Genomic DNA, 17281 nt, shown 5'->3' on the forward strand with positions numbered 1-17281 from the left:
GAACTATAGCATAAGTTATATAGCAACAAGACAAACGACTTATTTTCAGTTAAATACTTCCTAGAAAGACAAAGGATAGGGTATGAAAGTGCAATACCATATGAATTATCACAATTACTAATAATACTCTGAAGATACCACTTGATACTTCTACATTAGTCTTTCTTCAGATTCAATGACCTTGAAAAGCTTGTATGGACATTCCCTATTGCTATACTATGAGTTAATCTTTAAAGCTAATGGTCACTTTTTTCAAGACAAAAAAAAAAGGGGGGGGTTATCAATTGCTGTGATTTCAACTATAAGTAAATGTAAACCCTAATGCAAAGTGTCTTGTGTGTAACAAAGTTTGTTGTACACTTACTCATTTGACAAATATTATCTACTGTGCACCAGCCACTAATTTAGGCTTTAAAGGTCTTTGCTCCATAGAGCATGCATTGTGGTGGGGAGAGAGACAATTAGTAAATAAAATAAATGACTAAATTATCATGTAACAGAAAGCCCCCTGTAGGGGTGGTTCTCCAATGCAGCAGCCCTATCTTTCTGCTGCAGCTGTTAATTTAGTAAACAACAGCAAGGGGCTATGGGGGATTGAGAAAAGCTAGACAGACAGACATAGAAAAAGCTGGGTCTATGTGGCACATTACCTTCTGATGGAGGAATAATGACTCAGAGCTAGTATAGCATGTTTATCACATAGGTATCATCAAAAGGTTATTTGTGGGAAAATTTCAGGAAAGCAGGCAATCTCAAGGATGCAGGACTGAAGAGACGTTAGGGTTATCTTGTTATTTTCAGAATTTTCTGTCCCCTAGAGTTAGTACCTGAACTTAAGGTCCAGACTGGTATAGTTCCGGGCCATTGCATGGAGCCTTTTCATACCAGGCATCACCATAGCAACTGAGCCATCTTGACCTGCACTTTTGCACATGAAGTTCCCAGCAGCAAGGAGGCAGTCAGAAAGACCATGAACAAGTCACTGCTCTCCACAGGTTAATTTAGCTGTCAGCAATGTCTCCACTTCCTTTTGTCTACATTGTGATTTTTCATACTGATTTCACTTTGAGTAGGTTACAAGATGGATACAGAAGTTCCTGATACCTATTCTTGCAGGAGAAGAAGATAAAACATTTTTTCTTGCTTTCATTTTAGATCCCAGATCACTCAATTGACTTTTCATTACTTTTAATGTACAATATTTGGATAGCACTTTCATTTATGAACTAATTTTTGGCAAAGAAAAAAGAGAATTGCCACAGTTGGCTCAGGGAAATGATCTGGAATGGAAAGGACATCCACAGTCAACTCTCATGTCCCTGCAATGGCTTTATAGTAATATGTGAACAATAGGCAAATTTTAAATGTAAATGTTATTTGTTTTTAGTAAATGTCTTTAAAAATAGTTTCTCTATTTTGAAAGTCCTTGACAAGAGAGAGACAGAGAAATGATTCAGAGGATTGTATTCCTTATATTATTCACCATAGACAAACATCGAATGGTTCTCTTTGAGAAGGCTATTTCTGTCTTATTCTATTAGAATCTTCCTCAATAATTTTTTTCCAATTTAAATTAATTTGAAAGCAACCTAGGCATCAATTTATTTGAAGGAGAAGTCATAGATTCCACTAATTTTGTAATATATTTCGAATATTAGAAGTATGCAGAAAACACATTCAGAGAAGGAAAGTCACTTAATTTCTAGCATGTAGACCAAAAGGCAAACTAATTAAATCTCATCTGATAAACCTGAAATATAGCTGTTTCATAGTAGGAATGAGTAAATTTTCTATATTTGTTGCTGAGAATTTATCATTTATTTTGTTTATCAGAGTAATACCTTTTGAAAGCATTGAAAACTTTATGTTTTCCTTGAACTCACTTTTGATAAATATTAGTTACTAACAAAGATATTCATTACTAATATGAGTATTTTTAAATAACACTATATCAGTCACAACTAAGCGATGCTACACTGTTTTTCATTTGTGGGTAGGAATAAAGAAAACATTAGTAATGTTGTGTAGAAGTAAACTGATATCCTACTCTTTAAAAGAAGGTATTTTATTATGGTTGTTATTCATATTTATTTATCACAAGATTTAGCATCTTTTAGGTCATAACTTATCTTTATTACTGGATTTCCAGTTCAGAGAATGTGCATGTGGGCTTAGTTCAGGGTAATAGGCACATTTAAGATTTGAACAAAGAAGTAAGGTAGCAGAATAGTTCTGTGTTTCATTTCTTCATATGTGCCTTTTGAGTGCTGTGTTGCGTGAGAGGTACAGAGAGAGCTTGAGAATTCTAAGGGATTACAACACACTTGTATTCCTCCTAAAAATCACAAACTGAAAACCAAGTAGAGCATTCTGTAAGGCTTACAGTCTTCAGTGTCAGTAAAATTCAACTACTTTTGTTCCAGCTTTTCATGCATAACATCTGAGCTAAGAGAATAATGGTATTAATCCTATCAGAAACTTCATATCTGGGTGCTATGTTCTACCATGTAGTCATCTTGAAAGACAAGGACCTCCTTCAGGGATCTGCTTTTTTTCTGTATTACTATTTGGAATGCCTCTTATCCAAATCCTAATTTCATGTATATTAGATACATACATAAGAAATCTGTTTTGTCACTTTAATGTCATATCTTTAATTCCCCCCAATGTTATTTTCCAGTTTGTTCACCACATAATCATTAGTTTTAAATCTACCACATAATCATTAAATTTAGATCTAAGTGGCATTCAGTCATTCAGAAAATAAGTAAGTCCATCATCAAAAGAGGAAGGTTTATCTTGTTAATTATTTTGAAAAGAAATGACTCATTTGAGTCTAAAAATGTTTAAAGTTGTGGTGAAGAGCCATTCTCAAGTAGTCAAACACTAGGGCATATTTAAAAATCATTGTCTTAAATAATTATATAATATTTGTATATTAAATACATGTAGATCATTCTTAGGATCATTAATTAGATTGGTAAGGAGGATTAGATATGGTTTTGGCATTTGAAACAAATACTGAAAACATGGAATAGGATTAATGAGTCTGCACTTCTCCCATTTGATGCTTTAATGGATAGTCTCCTGGCCTCTCCAAGAATTGGAATTTATTGACTTATTTTTTGGCACTTTATATTTGTGGCATAGATATCTGAAGAGACAGAACAAACACTGTTCTATAATGATACACTTTTTTTAAAAAAATAAGACAGTTAACAAGATGTGTAATTGAAAAATTTGAATATTAATTTGGTTAAATCTCCAAATCAGAATTTCTACATACTCCAGAATAAGAATGACTAAGCAGGAATTAGGAAACAGCAGGAAGAGCATTAAATTTTGACTTTAGGTTCCTTACATACCAGGGGTTTAAAGTATAAGAGCTAGAACATTGGCCATTAGAAAAGGAGTTGTCCAAAGGAAGTTGTTATGGTTAGGATGTGAGGTGTCCCCCAAAACTCACATGTGAGACAATGCAAGAAGGCTCAGAGGAGAAATGGTTGGGTTGAAAGAGTCTTAACCCAATCAGTGATTTAATCCCCTGATGAAGATTAACTGAGTGCTAGGGTGTGGCTGAAGGAGGTGGGAACTGGGGTGTGGCTTTGGGTATATATTTGAATCTGGTAATCTTTGTTACCTTCTTATCTTCTGTTTCCTCACTCATGGCCCCTCTACCATCTATTGTTTCTGTAGAATTAGACTTAAACTTTTTTTTTTTAAATCTTTTCTTGTATGTATTTGAAATGCAATCTATCATTCTAACTCCCAACTTTTAGAACAAAAATAAATGCAGAAAAGGACATGGATATTTAGAAAAGAAGGTCAAAGACAAAGAGCCCCCCCCTCCACCCCAGTACATCTCTGACACTCTATTCAGGTACCATCTCCATGACTAACACTCCTCCAGGCCACTGGCCTTTACCTGTAAGCAAGTCAGGCACAGTGTCCCACCTGGGGACCTTGATCCTAGAACCTTCTCTTCTTCAAAACATCTGCACAATAATTGTCTCATCTCCTGCCTTGAAGACATACTATCCCCTGGATCCCTCTGCTCCTTTCTGGCACTTACTGATGATCCTATTTAAAATTATAAGCTACTCCACACTCAGCAACTCTGATCCCTGTTGCCTTGCCCTATTTTTATTTTTCCCATAACACTCATCACTTTCCCGTGTTACTTTTTCATTATATTTATTTCTTAATTGTCTCTCCTTTCACTAGAATGTAAATGTGGCCATGGGTTTTTCAGTGCTGTACCTCCAGGAACTGAGTGTGTGGCACATGGGCCGCAAGTTCCATAGGTTTACTGAAGAAATGAATTCTGAATTCTGCATACTGATTTTTGCTCCCTACCAGAGCTTTCATATTTTAAATCAACTTCTTGGCACCTTGCTTTTCGGTGTTGACTCTGCTTTCCTTGCTAGTCTTCCAGGAATCATCTTTGGAAGGACCTGTTCTTAAGTTTTCTCCTATCCCAACAGACCTGTCTGGGTTTCTAAAGTTCCCTGAGTTTGTCCGCCCTAACACTGACTGAATTCAGCCCCATTCTGATAATCTTTTTCCAAGTAAAAAATATCTTAAAATGTCTCGATTTTATAGCACTTCATTACCAACAGATGTCAAGGTTTATTAATTATAGTCACTACTTTCAATAGATGTGTGAATTTCAATAAAGATACAGCATTTCTTCACAATTAATTTTGATATGTGAGTAAATTCTAGAATGTATTAGGTTTTTTTTTTGTTTCCAAATTTTACACATTGATTTCTGATTCCACTTTCTAATTATAATATAGGCATGAGAAACATTTGCATATGATATAGAGTAGCTAATTTTTGCATAAAACTCAGAAATAAATGTATATGTGCAATTGGAAGAAAATAAATTTAACATTGTCTAGGCTGTGAAATTCATAATCCTTGATCCTACAATGAAAGCTATGTACAGAAAATTATCTATTCAAGACTATTCCCATGTGCATCTATTTAGTGAAACTTTACTCGAATCTGTAAAAATGCTAATAAACCACATTCTTCACCAGTTTAGGCTTAGCTCTTTATTTGTTTCTGGCTTTGAGATAACTTTGAATAGGCAATATAGTGTCACCATGGGTAATAAATGATGCATGTATGAAATAGTGACCTTAAAACAGCACATTTCTCTTAAAGAAATCAATTTACACACCACTGCTGCTTAAATTTTACGAGCAATTATGTATCATGTCTTTCCTATATAAATGATAGAAAATCCATTTTAATCAACATTAATTTCCATGAAATTGCAACTTTGTTGGTGTCCACTAACAAGAATAAACTAGATATGCGGATATAGCTTTAAGTAAACAAAGATCAAGGATAAATACAGCCAAAATATGTAGAAAAATGTGTTTTGCTTTAAAAGTTAAGTGTTTGGAGAAAAAATAAAGGAAATCTCATCAATGTGCCAGGGACATAATAGAACTAACAATCCTGGAGGATTTACCCATGTAGGGACATTCAGAACATACTTTTATAACTTAGAAAATACTAATACTTCTCCAACTAAGTGACATTATTACAGTACAGGTAATTAGCTATGTAGCACATTTTTATTTCTCCTTTTAAATACTTTCTTTCAGAGAATCACAATTTGAAGTACTAGTACTAGTTTTTTGCTTACCCATATTAATTTAGTAACTTCAGCTGACAGCAAAATTCAAGTCAATAAAATGTAGACAGCTTTAAATTTGTACTATGAATTTTTTTTGTTTGCAAATATCCTTCACTTCCTTGCAACAACAAAACAACACCAAAAGCATTCTAGAACACTCTAGCTCTTAATGAAACCAACTCTCCATTTTGTTCATAAGAATGTTGTGAAGTAATCGCAGCTCTGGGAAGATGGTAGAGGAAGAGCAAAGGGAAAAGATCCCTCTGGTTCCAGAAAATCCCCTGAAAAAGAGGAAGGCTTATCAGGCCCTCAAAGCTACCCAGGCAAAGCAAGTGCTTTTGGCAAAGAAGGAAAGAAAAGGAAAATAGTTCAGATTTTCACTGGAATCATTCCTACGTGATTCCTGGCGGAAGAAACGTGACCAAGTGCGTGTCAGATGACTAGAAGTGAAACCTCATGCTTTGGAAATGCCTGATAAACATTCCTTGGACTTTGTTGTATGCATCCAAAGGATTAGTGGGGTGAGTTTGCTGGTGCAGAGGACCATTGCAAGACTTCCTCTGAAGAAAATATTTAGTGGTGTCTTTTTAAAGACACCCCGCAAAGTCTATAAATGCTACGGATAATAGAACCTTATGTGACTTGGGGATTTACAAATCTGAAGTCTGTCTGGGAACTCATCTTGAAACTGGACAAGCAAGGATCAAGAATAAGACCATCCCCTTGACAAACAACACAGTGATTGAGGAGCACCTGGGAAGGTTTGATGTCACTTGTCTGGAAGATCTCATTCATGAAATTGCCTTCCCAGGGAAGTATTTCTGGGAGATCTCCAGGTTCTTGTGCCCTTTCCATCTCTCTGTGGCCCATCATGCTACCAAAAATAGAGTGGGCTTCCTTAAGGAGATGGACCTACCTGGTTATTGGGGTGAATGCATCAATCAGTTCATCTGCCAGCTGAACTAAACCCAGAATATCTGAAAGCAGTGCATTGGAAGCACGTGTTTTTGTTTGATGGAATTGTTATCAAGTATCTTCAGAGAAGATTATTTTCTGCCTTAAGAAAATGGAAGGAAGGGATTGGGGAAGAGACAGTAGTTATGATCATGGCAGGCACCTGTCATCACAGACAAGTTCCAAGGAAAAATTCCATTGTTTCCTACATTGACCCACCTCTGCCTCTGAAATCAACACATGCCATGGAGAAAGAAGTCCTGCTTTGTCAGGGGTTTAATGTTGGTGAATGAGTAACCCAAGCATGTATACAAGGCTCCCTAAGACTTGTAGCAGTTGACCAAGTCTAGGAGCATACTTGAATCTAGAGATCCCAAGAGTCTTGTTTTGAAAAGACTTGAAATACTTAGGAAGAAAAGTACAAAACTGTGCTCTTCTGTCTCTGTTGAGTCCATGTTCCACCTTTTGAACAACAGCTTTTTGAACTCTGAAAAAGAATGTTGTGGAATGGATTCAGTCACACAGCCAGGCAAACTTGTATCACAATTATAGTGCTATAGTTTTTCTCACAAAACTCAAATGAACACTTAACTGCCACGTGAAAAACCCACCATGTATCTGTAAGCTTACTCTTCCATTATCCTTCTTTTTCTTTTTTTTTTTTTTTTTTTTTTGTGGTACCAGGGAATAAACTCAAGGGACACTTGACCACTGAGCCACATTCCAGTCCTATTTTGTATTTTATTTAGAGACACGATCTCACTGAATTGCTTAGCACCTTGCACTTCACAATCCTCCTGCCTCAGCCTCCCAAGCCACTGGGATTACAGGCGTGCACCACTTGTACCTGCTTCTTCCATTATCTTTAACTTCTGTTTCATACATTCTTAAATCTCTCCTTACCGATTTCCCCACTAGCATCCCTGCACTTTTGAAGACCAAGGCTTTAACATATCCACATTTGGGACATAGTCATATTTTCATATCCAAACTCCTCGTGTTTGAGTGAACCACAAGTGATAAATGAGACTGTCTCCTCAAAGGGAACACTTATTTCCTTGTGAAATGTGGGTTTATCCAAGCTTTTCTGTGAAAATGTTGAAGATAGAAGAGCAATTCCTTTCCCAAAGGCACTGTTCATCAGACCTTGTATAAGTTGTACATAAATCTTACCTTCTAGACCTGTGCATACTCTTGTATTTGGCAAGGATCCTTATCTACCAATGAGAAGTGATATTATAAGTATACATAAGCTTCAGAAATAATGTTATTTTCTAGAAAAAAGTCCACTATCATCCATTAGTCTGACACCTAAGCTTGCATTTTATAACAGACATATTTTAGAAGAATTACTGTATAGTAATAGTAACAGGATATAATAAAATTAGAAATAAAATTAGTGATGAAAACAAAAGTGATTTTTCAAAAAAATGTCAGAAAGTTACAGGCATGTTTATAAATTAGAGCCAAAATACCACTTTATTTTTCTTTGATATTAAATATTTTAAATATCAATGACTTCATATGTAAAAGCCATACAATTGTCTCTTAAAAAAAAATAAAAATGACAAAGATTTGAATGCCAAGTTACTCAGACACTCAAGGTACAAAAGCCTACAAAGACTATATGCATGCAACAAACATCCCAGAGCTGCTTGGGCTTTTTTTTTTTTTTTTTTTTTTTAATAAATATATGATTGATTTTTGCTTATTTCATGAAATATTTTTAAATGATTAAAATGCATAAATGTATAGCACATTGATTATTACAAATATAGTTCCTAAGACACAAAAGATGAAATTTATATCTTCCTTCTTACTGTGTAAATGTGTTTTCCTCTGGATCTCCAGATGTGGGAACATTCTGTTCTGAGCTTTGCATTTATAACTAAGAAAATTCAAAAAGTCATTGTCTTTGATTCTTGAAATGTCAGAATAAATATTTGGACTGTGAGATACTATCTTGAATTCTTGCTTCTTGCTGCTAAAACTAAGGTGAATTTTCTCTTGGAGGAATTCAAAAGACTTAAAAAAAAAAAAAAAAAAAAAACTCAGTCCCCGAAATGCCTGCTCCTTTCTACAACATCTGGCTTTAGAAATCTACCTGTCCTTCAGGATCCAATGTAAAGATTCCCTTATATAAGTTTGACCCAATCAAAAGTATCTCTAATACCTTTGACAGATATTTTTTGAGCACTTAGAAATGCCAGTGAATTATCCTAAATTACTTAAATTATCCCATTTCCATCACATACCATACTAAATTGGCCTTCAAATCCCAAACCTCAAAAAGATCTCACCAACCTATTCCCCACTTATTATTCTCACTGGTGTGATCCTTGTACTAACCCTCTCCCTTTATCTGAAATATTGCACCCAAAGTTTACATAATCACCAGGTCTTGGGTCTCCCATATTGTTTACTCTGTCCTAAACAATAAAATTGTGCCTTAAAATTATGTTAAAATATAAAAGCTGTCATATCATTCAGTCTTTTGATCCAATCCTTGCTCCATCCATCTGCTAGTGTGCTCACACACACACCAAATTACTTTCTCATCTCACAAAGCTTCTTTCCTTCTAGGACACCTAAGCTTTTGGTTTTATAAGTTTTGATTTTATCAGTGACTTAGTACATTATATTTCTCTTCCTGAAATGCCATTATCTACATCATCATCTTTCCCCAACTCCTTTTGGAGGTTTCAAAAGTAGTAGGGACTCATAGTATTAATAATAATCTCAGCATTAATAACAAATGCTTTTATAACACCATGTCTGAAGTACTCTTCTGCTTAATTCGAGAAATATCAATTAATCAAAACTACATAACCTGTCATGTAGGTAAGTTTCTTATGTCAATTTTTAAAGGGTAAATTAAGGCACAGTGTTATCAAGTAACTTCTTTAAGTTCAAAGAGAAAGTAAGTTGAAGTTCCATGATTTGAATTCAGTTAGTTTAGCTTGAGAGTACATATTCTTGTGTTCTTGATGCCTAAAATATGCTAACTTGCCCAAAACATGATAACTAAATTTAATGAAAAAATCTTTTTACTTTCTATTACTCTGGCTTTGGGAAATGAGACTGCAAGTTTTCCAAAGTAAAACTCAAATAGATCCTGCTTAATCCAAGGTGCAAACAGTTAAAGTTTCTGAAGATGGTCTAAAAGCAGATGTCCTTTAAATACAAAATAGATAATGTCAGGTTAGAGAGAATGTTGGTAAATGTTTAAATTATTGAGTAATTATAAATATCAAGTAATCACACACAGTATCATGAGATAAAAACAATTGAAGAATTTTGTCTATGAAATTTAAATAGATGAAAAACTGGTTGTTTGAAGGAATTATGGTGATCAAGAAAGAGGCTGTTGGGCAGGAGAATGCAAGCACACATTCCTTTAACTGGATAGCATTCAGTCTCCTGAGTGTAGTTCTCACTTGGACTCTGCCATGTTTCTAAACCTGCTTTAGATCATCACCTCCATGGAAAACAAAAAGCTAACATTGCTGTCCTTGGAGATTTTTCAGCATGACAATATAAAACAGAAAGAGACTATTGAAAGTAGATTAATTTGCCACAGTGGTGGCACAAGCCTATAACTCCAGGGGCTTGGGAGGCTGAGGCAGGTGGATCCTGAGTTCAAACCCAGCCTCAGGAAATGTGAGGTGCTAAGCAACTCAGTGAGACCTGTCTCTAAATAAAATACAGACCGAGACTGGGGATATGATTCGAGGGCTAAGTGTCCCTGAGTTCAATCCCCAGTACCCCCTGCAAAAAACAAGGTAGATTAATTCTATGCCCGGTTAGCATATAACTAGTCACAATTTATCATCCTTCTCTGTGACCACTATAAAAAAAATAATAGTCCAACATTGCATGCACACACACACACACACACACACAATATGCACATGAGATCTGAAGGAGATAAATTTACTTTCTTAGATGAACAGAGAACTACCACCACAAGGGGCATTTGCCAAGTCTGACACCATGTGGTGCAGAGAAAGGCTTCTGCCATATGCATAAGGAACTGATGCTGTGGGAAGAAAAGGATGGGTCTTTAACCTTTTCAGCTTTCCTGATAGGTTGGAAGCACTAAATCATCAAAATTCAGAGTAAACCTTGCATCCATCCACTGACTCCTTCCTTCTATGGGGCTTTTACTTAGAGCTGGACAGTGCTGACTGCTATGTGGGCAGCAGTGCTGGATATCAGAGGTTGAGCTGAAGCAGAAATGACCTCCAGAATCTCCTCATGCTTAGGTCCCAGAGTCCTATACTACACAGAGGTCTAGAGCTCAAAATATCATAAATAACAAGAGACCAGAAACTAAACATACGACCCAGTCTCAGTTCTGTACAACCACTGATTTGAACATGGTCATCACTCACACTAGTTGTGTATAGAAAGGTCCTGGTCTCATTGAAGGAAAACCTTATTTATTTCAATTCCTATGATTATATTATCTGGCATAAAATTAAAAATTATGGGGGGGGGAGGGAAGTGAACCATAACAAGGAGAAAAATCATTCAATTATGTGTGTGCCAGAAGGCCTACACATAATTCAGAAGTTAGAATCACCAAAAATTCTTAAATGAATATTAAAATATGTTAAAGCAATTATAGAAAAACTGGGACAAAAAGGATAGAAGTAACCTAAAACAGAAATAAGGAGTGTTAACCACACAAAGAATATTACAGAATGGAAACATGTAATATTAAAATTAAACATTAAGTGAAGAACTTTCAGACCCAATAAGGGATGGGCAAAAACCTTGACTAAGAAATCACCAAAAGTAGACATCTCAATGTATACAATAGCATGGAAGCAACCACTTAAAGAACTAATATTTCAATAAAGGACATAAAATAAATTTAGAATAAAAATCCAAAAGAAGACAGAAAAAAGGAAAAATAGAATTAAGGAAAAATAAATAGAAAACAAATAGCAACGTATCTGAGTTAAGGTCAATATTATCAATGATCAGTTAAGTATAAAAGGTCTAAATACATAAATTATCAGAGTGATTCACTTCAGTATTGCCTACAAGACATTTACTTTAAATATGGACACAACTAGATTAAAAATAAAAGACTGGAAAAATATATGTCATATTAACCTAATGAAAAAATTTTAGTATCTTTATTAATATCAAAGGTATATATGATAGATAAATGATACATAAATTAAATCATATATAGGATATAACTATTCTAAACATTTATATATCCAATAAAATATATGAAACAAAAACTAATAGAACTGTAAAGGGAAGTAGGATGTTACCTATAATCATAGTAGAAAATGTCAAATTCCTCTCAATAATGGCTATAATAAGTAGTCACAGAAATCACTAAGGATATAGGGAATTTGAATACCATTCTCAACCAGCTTTACCTACTTGGCAATTATTGGATGTGCTACCCAATAAAAGTGGAATACGCATTTCTTAGAAGTGCATTCAGAATGTTTACCAAGCAAGAATGTATTCCATGGCATAAAACAAAATTTAATAAATATAAAAACTTTCATAAAAAGTTCAAATATAGGCCTACCATATGGCACAGATATAACTCCTGGGTATTTACTCAAGAGAAATGGAAAAACTGTACACAAATGTTTATAACCAATTATTTGTTAATAGTCAAACTTGAAAGCAACCCAAATGTCATCCACAGGTGATTAGATAGATAAATTTCAGTATGTTCTAACATGGATCACTTTTCACAAAAAAAGTAATGAATTTTTGGCATACAGAAAAATATGGCTAAAAATCAAAATAATTATGCTAAGAGAAAGAAGCCAGAACAACAACATATAGTATATGATTCCAATGATACCAAAATTACAGAAATTTCAAAACTATAGTTACAGAAGATCAGTGGTTGCTTCGTGATGAGAAAGAGGGGTGGGAAGAGAGAGATTACAAAAAGGCCTAAGGAAACGTTGAAGTATGTTTAGTATATTTATTTTTCTTATTGTGACAATAATTTTATGTTCTGTACACCTATTGGAAACCTTGAAATGTATCCTGTAACTATGCATAGTTATTGCATGTCATTTGTAAACTCAACAAAGCTGTTACAATAAAATAGTCTTATTTATGGTTTCCAGGAAAAACGTCAAAGAGCTACTTAAATACACAGATAAAAATCTAAAGGGTACACAGTTAAAAGAAATCATCAATAAGAACTAGGCTTTCTTAGTTTTCTAAAATTGCTCCTCCACTAACTTATCCATTGGATCCAAAACTATTAGTGGGACTTTATCATGATACCTACAAACATTCCTGAAAATAATTCAGACATAGAAACATTCTTTCATGATTTAAACTTGTATAGTCATTAAGTATAGAGCAGAAGTGGTTCATTTAAAGTTGTCTTGGTTACTCAAAAAAATTAATACACTTGCCAATGCTTCTAAACAAGTCCTATGCCAGGAGAGGGAAACTGATGGGACCAAAAAGAAAAGGAAAAAAACCCAAAACCTTAAATTTTAATTTTCATTAATCCTCCTAAAAGGCATATCAACCTAGTATTCATGTATACAGATCTGCATGAATTACATACAGATTAACATAGCTTATTTTTTTATGAATTCCTGCATGAAATTACTTTTGTTTTGGAGTTGTATATAAAATTTGCATTTCTTATAAGTTGATTTTCTATATTATGCCTTGATACTTTATATTTGCATAAAAGCTTTTATTCCCTTAGATTACTAATATACTTTAGGTATTTTATTTTAATAAGCTCATTTGCTTTTCTTCTTTAGCTCTCATGGTGCCAAATGCTAAAGTCTCTAGTAGAAAGATAAGGAATAAACATATTTTTAAACAATTAATAATTAACAGTCCATTTTTGACCTTTCATATTTTGGATTGAGATATCAACAAAGATCTTGGTGTCCCAGGAAATGGATTTTGTTTGATTATTATCATAATGTATAAATTTAAAAGTTTTCCTTTTGCCACATCTACAAGAAGAAATTGCATTTCATAATGATGGGACGGAAAACATGAGTGTGAGAGAGATAACAGTGGAGAGCCTACCTGATGTCACTCAGATCATTTTCATAGGCAAGGCACTCCTTCATAGAAAACAACAATAAAATTAGGTTTAACTTTCATTTATCTAGAACTTAACATTTTTAAAACACTTCTTTGTACTTTATGTTAGCTACAGAGGACTTTTTGTATTCTAAGTTATCAACATCAGATGTTGATATAGCAAGTGACAGATGAGACTTGAACTGACATAATAAACTAGGAGGCAGATAAGTAGGATGGGTAGTTAGGCAAAATTGGACTGCCTATACCAGGAATACCATTCATTTAATAGAGTATGATAGGTAATAAACAGTTGATTTTCTATATTATGTCTTAATACTTTATACTCATGTAAAAGTTATTTTCTGTCCAAAAATCTAGACTGCTCTTGGCACTAACCATTTATTACTAACCAAAGCAATCTAACAGGGCTGGGGTTGTGGCTCAGCAGTAGAGTGCTCCCTAGCATGCCTGATGTTCTATCCTCAGCACCACATAAAAATAAAAAAAATAAAGGTATTGTGTCAACCTACAACTAAAAAAAAAAAAAAAAAAATTTTTTTTTAAAAAGCAATCTAACAAAAACACATAGCATTAGCCAGTCTTCATAAACATTAAATCCACAAGACTATTTTTGTTGATTCTAAAATATAACTAATCACTTTCAATTCATAAAATTTATTATAAACTAGAATATAAAAAAATTACATTTTGGGAGATGGACTTTGAAAATAAAATTGTAATTTTATTTTCATAGATGAGAACAAGCAAAATATTCTTTTATGCAGGACCACAGGACTTATTTTTCCAGTTTAAAAAATAAGAGTATTATTTTAATAACTACATTTTATAAGATTAATATTTTAGTATAACATTTTGCATGTATTTTCAAATTTTTAAAATAAGAGTATTTTAGTAATTTCTGCATTTCATAGATTTCATGTTTCATTATAACATTTCTGGGGAATTTAATAATTTAATTTGGTCCATTACAAATTTTATTTGAGAATTTGAAAACATACATTAATTTGATAAACTAAAGGTCTTGATACATCATATTTTCCTACAATGTGCCTCTGACCTTTAGAAAAGATATACTATTTTCTTTCTGATATCTGATCTCAAAAAATAAATAAATAAACAAAAGACAAAAAGGTTTTGCTCTCTGAATCTCAAGGTGACATTTAAGACTGACATGCAGCTAGCAAAAGAAGATCTTGAAATTTATTCTTGTCCTTTGGGAATAAGCAAATCATTAATATAAGAAGGTATCAGGCCATTAAGTGCTTTAAACGTCAACAATAAAACTTTAAAATCAATGCAAACCCTGACAGAAAGCCAATATGAAAACTGGAGGACAAAAGTGATGTACTTTGAACAGGTAAGTAGCCTCACTCTCTGAATGAGCTGAACCTTGAAGATTGATTTATCAAGAAATCGAAACACCAAGATGTTGAACCAGTATAGTCTTGGTCATTATCACATTGCAGTAGTTCCAGTACCATTCACACATTTTTACTCAAGATGTGTGCTGTAGAAGATTACTACCCCTGGACAAGAGCACTATTTTATACTCAAACCAATAACTGGACTCAAATTAATAGTAATGCTAACTTTTGTGCAATACTTCAGAATTCATAATATGCTTTATCAAGCGGCATTCCACATGTTCTAGGAACACAGAGATTCACCACTGAAAGAATATACTCATGGGTTACTTTGTGCCACCCATTATCTTAATGCTAAATTTTAAATTGTGGGATACAAATATTAAAAAGTGAGTGTTATTTATTTCTAAACTTCTATTCTGCAAATTTTCTAATTTATGGGGATTAGTTCTAATTCCTTTTCACTATATTTTTGTGTATTCCATATCTTACATAAAGATAATAATAATAAAAGCTTGTACTAAGTACTTATGAGCCATACGTGGACTGATTTAATCTACATTTGTCATCCACATTTTATAGAAGAGGGAACTGAGGCAGAGAAAAATAATACAAAGTGTCTAAGATTCCATAATTTGTAAATGTCAGAACTAGGATTCTTACCCCAGAAAATACTATGCTTTATATATCTCACATATGCACATTATTTAAATATGCAGGCTAAGTATTCATACCTCTATTTAAAAATGTAGGCTAAGTTATTCATACCTCTCTATGTATGTGTGTGTGTATATATACATATAATCTGAAAAATCATGAAATCATTGTCACATTGCAAATAGGGAAAAAGCTAAGTGAAAGGCTAAATATAGTCTTCAAAGAGTATTACTTTTCTTAGGGAATAAAATCTTTTGATGCCAGTGTTCTTACACAATTGACTATTTCAAACATCGGTGATTTGAAAAGTTTTCTCTTTCCTTGAAAAATACCTGAAGAATATTTCTTTATATTGAATACACAAAATTGGATAAGCGAAAGGACAAATAAGTCTCTCCAAAGTACATTCACATGCGTCTTTATTAAAAGCAAAGGATGTAGTACAACAGGAGAAAGAAAGTGCAGGCAATCGACAAGGGGTTCCTGATCCCAGCATCCTATTTCAGTCACATACAATGCACTTTGCTTTCAGATTATGAAAAACAAAAATATGAACAAAGTATCTTAATTTTAAGGAAGCCCAACAAAAGCTTGCAGCAAGTCTTTCATGTTTCAGTACCCATGTTTGTAAAACTAGTGCAACCCACTAAACAAGGTGTAAAACATCAATCTAAACATTTTTACACGGTATGGGCAAGCTGCACCACGTGTCTCCAGGGAAGTACAAACTTCTAACATTTCATTATAAAGCACCAGTAAATACATCACATCCTATTCTGACCAAGGATTAGCTTTAAATTTCCAGGCACCTACAAATGTAGGCATAGAGTTGTTCTTGTCTGGCTGTAAGATAAATTCATTTAACATGGTGCTCATTACTGAATGTAGCAATTAATTGAGCAGATACTTGGTAAGTAGTAATGAACTTTCTGGATACTCAGTCAAAATTTGATACTTCATCCTCTGCTGGCCCCACAGTCTATTAGAAATACATTAGACCTTTCTGGAAGAAGTGATGACAAAAGTTAGAAGTTGGTATTTGCTATAGATTTAAAATACAGAGAAATAGTAACAAAAAAAGGACATGGTATTGACACCAAAATAGGCAAGTAGACCAATGGTACAGAACAGAGAACACAGAAATAAACCCACATACATACAGTTTTCTCATACTAGACAAAGGCACCAAAACATACATTGGAGAAAAGATAGCCTCTTCAACAAATGGTGCTGGCAAAACTGGAAATTCATAAGCACCAAAATAAAATTAAACCCCTATCTCTCACCCTGCACAAAACTCAACTCAACATGGAATTAGACCAGAGACCCTGCACAAAATGGAAGGAAATGTAGGCCCAAATTGTCATCATATCAGCTTAGGACCAGACTGCCTTCACAAGACTCCCCAAATACAAGAAATAAAAAGAAGAATCAATAAATGGGATGGATTCAAACTAAAAAACTTCTTCTCAGCAAAGGAAACAATCAATAATATGAAGAGAGAGGCTACAGAGTGGGATAAAAATCCATTCCACACACACTTCAGACAGAGCACTAATCTCCAAAATTTATAAAG

At 33.8% G+C, this 17281-nt stretch overlaps 1 pseudogene across 1 annotated transcript; it reads left to right on the forward strand.

Moving 5' to 3' along the window:
- The first annotated feature begins 5874 nt into the window (after positions 1 to 5874).
- Positions 5875 to 7023, forward strand: LOC306660648 (ribosomal protein uL30-like; annotated as a pseudogene). The gene has a single exon. The product of its transcript is annotated as a ribosomal protein uL30-like (transcript).
- Positions 7024 to 17281: the final 10258 nt, after the last annotated feature.

The sequence above is a fragment of the Sciurus vulgaris genome, assembly GCF_902686455.1.
Source record: "Sciurus vulgaris genome assembly, chromosome: 5".
NCBI classification, from domain to species: Eukaryota; Metazoa; Chordata; class Mammalia; order Rodentia; family Sciuridae; genus Sciurus; species Sciurus vulgaris.